At 25.1% G+C, this 6,800-nt stretch overlaps 1 non-coding gene across 1 annotated transcript; it reads left to right on the top strand.

Annotated features, from left to right (window-relative positions):
* Positions 1-2,491: 2,491 nt before the first annotated feature.
* Trnal-uaa (transfer RNA leucine (anticodon UAA)) lies at positions 2,492-2,574 on the top strand. Its single transcript has one exon. It is a non-coding gene; the product is annotated as a tRNA-Leu (tRNA).
* Positions 2,575-6,800: the final 4,226 nt, after the last annotated feature.

The following is a 6,800-nucleotide window of genomic DNA, read 5'->3' as shown; positions in this document are numbered from 1 at the left end:
TTGAGTTTTAGTTATTTATTTATTGTCATACTTTGTTTAGTTGTGGTATAGTGATATGTTAATTTATTACTTATCCACGACTTAAATCAGTTTATAAATTTAAATAACAAATTTTCATTAGCTAGAAAATTTTAAAATATATTTAGCAGTTTATTTCTACAGTTAGTTTTATCATTTATAAACACCTCAATTTATTTTCTCAGTCATCATTTAATCAAAACATACTTAGATTTAAAAATATTAATTTTAATAAAATCATAAACTTAATATTCTTTGGTCACACGTATGGATACATACAAATAAAAACAAAAGCAATTACAAAATAAAATGCACGACTTGAAATGAACATTTTTTACAAATAAACATCAAGTTTATAGCCATAAGCGTTAAACCACGTGAGAGTTTACCGCTTAAACTAGCAGATAAACTGTGTATAATTCTGCTAGCGAGCGAAAACGCGTTGAAAATTTGCAACGTATTATTATAGATCATTTTGTCGGGCTAACGGCAAAAAATTAACGCTTGAACGCACATATGCTAGCATTTGACTGCAGTACAGAGCTAGCTGCATTTTCATTTGAGATTATATACAGTAATTTCTCCATTTCAATACAAGCATCGATGGTGTAACGGTTAGCTTTGGTGCCTTCCAAGCACTAGTTATGGTTTCGACTTCCGGTGGACATGTATTCAACATAATATAATCTTAATTAGATAAAACAGTAAGTAAGGATCAACGAAAAAAAAGTGTTTTAAGTAGTGTTCGATAGTTTAGTTGTTAAACTCATTAAAAAATAAGTTATAAATCAATAAACCTAAAATATACACAAAAGAGTGATTGTTTTTATTTAAGTATTATAAACTGAATTAAAATTACTATATCTAAAAAGTGTATTTATTCAGTTTTGTAAAATCAAAAACTTCAAGATAATCTACAGAACTCTATTTGAATTCTAATTGAGATAAAAAAAAATATTTTTGAGTAAGATCTACAGTTTGAAAATCCGCTTTGCGGTGAAATATTGTAATTGTTTTTCTTTAAAATAATAAATTATTAATTATAAAGATTTTAAATCTATACATTTTTTTTTTTTTTAACTATATACTATCAATTTTTTGTCGATTGTTGCATAGTTTGTAATTTCAATACGTTTTTTGCAGCAAAACAGTTTGAAAATCTGTTTTACGACAAAACTGAGTAGCTTTAAATTTTTAAATAAATTTTAAAACATTAGAATTTAAACATTTTTTGAATTGTTTCTTGTCATAAATCAATTTTAACCAAGTATTCAATAATTAAAAAAATTTACTCACTGGATGTTATGTTTCTATCAATTAACTTTAATTGTTTTTGTTTATAATTGAGTTCTAAAGTTAAACTAACAAATATTTAAGTAAATAAAATGAAAAATGTATAGTTTTTTTTATACAGTTTGTCGACGTTTGTATATATAATATAATGCTTATTATAACTTACACAATCGTACGTTTTTGTATTTAGGTTGCAATTTTTTTTTACTCCTGCTGAAAATAACAAAATAATTTAATCTACTTACTAGAAAATAAATTATTGGACAGCAAAAGATGTTATCAAACTATTAGTAATAATTTATACTAAAAATTTACTTTAATAAAAACAAAAAGGTGCCTAGTTTGGGCTATCTTCAATATATCTTAAAGTTCTAACTAATTTTTTAAAATGTGCTACTTATAAGTATAAGTAAATTAAAGACTGATAAGTTATTTACTTAAACTTGAGAACACTTCTATAAACATTATTATAAGTAAGATAAATATTTTAAGTTTTTAAGTTTAAGTTGGTTACATAAGACACTTAAAATGTAAAAAGGTTACTTTTTAAGTTAAAGAGTATTGCTAAGTTTCCAATTTTAGCGTATAGTAATCAAACGTTAATTTTAACTTTGGACGTCATATCGTTTAAAATCACTTTTAAACGTAAACTCTATTTTGAATGTAAAGTAATTTTTGAGCGTAAAGTATATTTTGAATGTAAAGTATACTTTGAACAGTAAACTAGTTTTGTGTTATTTTATCACCAATCACATATAAACTAAAACTTACTTACAACTTTATTTTGTTATACAAATTGCTATGATCACATATAAATTAAAATATTTTTAACATTGTACATACGTTCAAATGGTTTTATTTAATTGTAAGAAAAACTTTTTATTGGCTCTCTAAATATTTTTTTTTAAGTTGATGTGACTTTAGTTTTATTTTTAATTGCAAAGATAATAGTTTAGTTTTTCGAATATTGAAAAACTAAGCATTCATGTTTTAATTAAATTTTATGAAAAAGTAAACAAATTAGTCAGTGATTAATATTTACTTATTGAAAATTCATTATAATGCTAGTACAGTTTACCAAAAAAATTGCTAGTTTCATCAATTTAAATCTACTTGTTATAATTCAAAAAAGCTACGTATAATGTAGTATATAATTTAAATACTCAGTTTATCTTCGATTACTGGGTTGGCCGAGTGGTTAAGGCGTTGGACTTAAGTTCCAATGGACGATTGTCCGTGTGGGTTCGAACCCCACATCCAGTATTTTTTACGTGTAGTATTATTATTTTTCTTTTTATAACTGTAAGTTTTGAACTAAAAAAAGATTTTGCTTAAAAGCCTTATAAATATTATTTATTTAACTTAAGTGTTTAAAATTTACTTTATAAGTTCATAGTTTTATAAGCTTGTAGTTTTTATGTTTAGTTGAGAAAGTTTTTAAGTTTTTTTCCTATTTTACGCATCATAACGTGTTTTATGCTATTAACTTACTATAAAGACGTTTATAAAAGTAAACTAAAAAAGTTTAAGCTCGTTTTCTTTTGACTGTTACCTTAAGTTATAGTAGTGATTTTAATTAACATTTTAAAAATTAAAACACCATATTTAGAGGGTTGAATACGTATGAAAGTTTAAAAAAAAAAACTTTTTTAATCATAGGTAATTTTTATAGTATATTTAGTTTATAATGCATGGAATAACTTGAGTGATTTTACAAAAAACTAAGCGTAGTAATACATAATTAAACTAAATGTAGTTTAAACAATAGATAAGTTTCAAAAATAAATAGAGTATAAATAAAATATTTTTTGCTAATGGAATCTACGGTTTTCTACATTTGTTGATAAATAGTTTTATTACATCTTGCTCTAGTTATTTGTTATTTAACCTAGATTGGGCCGACAGGCTACAAAGTTTTACTTATATGAACGCGATAGTTGGATACCACGTAACCGACTGCGTGGCCTAATGGATAAGGCGTCTGACTCCTAATCAGAAGATTACGGGTTCGTGTCCCGGCGTGGACTTCTTATTACAACTGCATTAGAGGTAATTCGTTGGCTTGGAAATAATCTATTTGTAAAATTCGACCGAATAAATTGTTTCCTTATATTTCTTTTTGATAAATATCTTCAACTCAAAATTTAAATTTAGTAATGTTTCACCTGTTTGAACTAAATCAAACGAGATCATCACTCGAAAAAAACTGTAATTTTTTTTATATCAACATGTAAGAAGACATTAGGCTATACTTTATTTAAAACTTGCGTTTATGTGTAAGAAAACAAAAACAAAATAAAACTTATAGCTTAAAGCTATCAACTTCGGAAAATTATTATATCGCCAGGTTAGTTTATGTTAAGGTTAGAAAAATGTAAGCTACTTAATAATAATATAATTTTAAAACATAAACAAAAAATATACTTACAATTAGCATGCTTATAAGATTCGTGAACAACAAGAAAAAACAACTCTTGTAACTAAAACACTAGGTTAATTACTGCTTTTAGTGTTTAAAATTCAATTATTGTATTGTGACGTAATTATAACTTAAGCATATAAAATCTTAAAGCTCTACTAATTAGAAATTTTGAAATTAGTTACTTTTTTTGGTTTTAATAATTGCTTGTGCAAGTTGAAATAGTGGGGAACAGGTCAAAATTTACGAAGACAAAATTGCACGGGGGCACAAAACTGCACGAAGATACTTTTGTACCAAGGGTCAGTTTTGGACGTAGGGTCATTTTTGCACGAGAGTAAAATAAAGCAAAAGAAAACTATAAGATAAATTAACATAATACCAAAAAAAAAAATTATGCATAAAGTAATACTTATTTTATATATATAAGTATATAATTTAAAATATATATTATATTATACATTATAAATATAATATATTATAAATTATATATTTGTAAGTATATAAGTACTTATACATAAATGTGTAAGTAATAGCAAAAATTAAAACAAAAAACAACTAATAAAAGTTGTTATAAAAATAAAAAATTAATAAAACAAAATAAATTAAGTAAAATAAAATAATAAAAATTAAAAAAAGTCATTTTTATACAAAGAAAAAATTCAACCCGTGCAAAAATTTCTTCTTGCAAAAGTGACCCTTCGTTCAAAAGTGTCTTTTTGCAAGTTTATTACGTGCAATTTTATCCTCTCGTGCAAAAGTTTCTTCGTGCAAAAGTATCTTCGTGCAATTTTGTGCCCTCGTGCAATTTTGTACGCTCGTGCAAACTTTAACGCTACACTAAATAGAAAATAGTGATGTATTTATCAAATTTTCTTAAGGTTAGAAATAAAGCATTTTAAAATGAAAACATGAACGTATTAACTCGTTCCCTTTATTTATAGAAGTTCTCCCGTCAGCATTCGCTATATTCATCTTCTCATCATTACTCATGCAACAATACGACAACTTGCAATTATAAATAAAAACTAACTTTAAAGGTGATTGAATTAAAAAATTTTAACGCGTTCTTACTCGCAGTATGTCTGTGATGTTCCTATTAAAAATAATTGTTTGAAGCATAGTTTATCAGAACTTAGTCTTGAAACATATTTTTAAATTTTTGATTTGTTTGAACTCAGTATCAGCCAAGTTTATCAGCACTGAAAGCTTAATTAAATATTTCAAAGTTTAAACACTTTATCAACTGAAAAATTATTAAAAAAAAGAAACATGAAAAAACATTTTTAAATCCTTTTAACAAAACAAAACATAAAATTAAGAAAAAAAAAGTTTGTTCTCACGTAATGAAAACAAATAAGATAAATTATTACAATAAAATTGAGCGAAATATAGTATAAAACATTAATACCTGACTAATAAATGCTAGTTGTAATGAACTACTTTGAATTTTGTACTTTATTTATGATCAATAAAGTATTATACTCGACTAAGGTTTATGTTTAAAGTTTTTTGAATAAAATTTATTCACAGCCGGTGGTAAGCCAAAACTTAAAGAACAATTTTTCAAATGAATATCAATTATTTCTATAAAATTTTAATAAACTTTATTCTGTTGTTTTTGTAAAAACGTAGTACTGTAATTATATAAAATGTTACTGATTTTAATTGTTTTAAATAACCACAAAACACACGTATATTAATAAAAGCTTGAAGAAATTACGTTTTATAGTTGCAAAGTTTGAAAAGTGTTTATTACGTTTCTTTCTTTAAGTATTTGTTGATATTAAATCATTGTTAATAAAATACATACCGATATAATCCATGAAATTAATTTTATATGCTCGAGTTGTAAATTACTTTCACAAGCGTCGATGGTGTAACGGTTAGCATCAGGGGCGTAGCGTGGGGAGGGACACTGGCGCATGCGTGCCACCCAAAAAAAGAAAAGAAGTAAAAAAAGGAATGTAATATCTTTATCCTTCATTGTTTTTTATTTTTGCTTAATTTGCCTTTTTCAACTATGTTTATCTAGTATTCGAAAAGTTAAACGAAATTTTGAATACCCATTAGTGACAAGTTAGAGAAATTACCCAATATACTGATTCGGTGCGCAAACGAAAATGCGATGTTGATGAAAAACTCCATGAGAAAAAATTCTAAAACCTCATTAACTTCATAAGATTTTAGACTCAAAAAGTACGCAACTAGTTAGTGCACCGCTGTAGTATAACCTTATGGCAGATTTTTCTACAAAAAGTTTACAAAAATACGGCACGCTTAAAGGAAAATTAAACAATTTTACAAGTTTTTTTTTTATGCTACAATAAATGTTTAAGACTACTGCTAGTTTTCTGATCTTTATTTTTGTAAACATACAAGAAAAAGCGTGTCGGCCTATGAGAAATAAACTTTGTTTGTGATATTTATTTTAAACAAGTACAATCAGTAAAATAAATTTAAAAAACATATCTTTAACTATTTTACAAAGTTGTAATAAACTGTAATAACAGTTATAAACTTGATCTATTTTAACTTCTGTGCATTTTTATTCAAATTATGTGCAATGAGGTGTACTTATCACTGTTTTATTGTATATTAAAGAGATTGATATGTTTTTCGTAAATAAAACAGATACTTTCGTTTTATTGAATATAATCATTTTTAAAGATATAAAGTTTACTGTTAGTAGTAAAAACAATTTTTATTTAATAAGTTTACATTTGTGCAAGTATAAGTAATTGTAATGAAATTTATACTTTTTATTAAATTGTTTAATTTTGTAATGTATAAGTAATTTTTATAACAGTTACTTCGAACTTATTTTTCTTAATGAATTTTTTTTCAACTTTTTTACTTATAAAAAGATCTATTTATAGCTTATTACAAAAGTTTTAATATAGGGTTTTTTTTGAGAAATTAATTGCGCACCTCCTGACCAAAATACTTCGCTACGCCACTGGTTAGCATCAGTGCTTTCTAGTCACTCCATAACAACTTCCGGTTGATTCACCATTTACCAATAAAACTTTGGAAAAATACAAAAACTATTTTCTATTCTCTAAAATCT

This window comes from Thalia democratica, chromosome 2 (genome assembly GCF_965202585.1).
Source record: "Thalia democratica chromosome 2, ktThaDemo2.hap1.1, whole genome shotgun sequence".
In the NCBI taxonomy this organism is placed as follows: domain Eukaryota; kingdom Metazoa; phylum Chordata; class Thaliacea; order Salpida; family Salpidae; genus Thalia; species Thalia democratica.
Note: the sequence above shows the minus strand (reverse complement) of the source record. Positions and strands in the feature narration are given on the sequence as shown.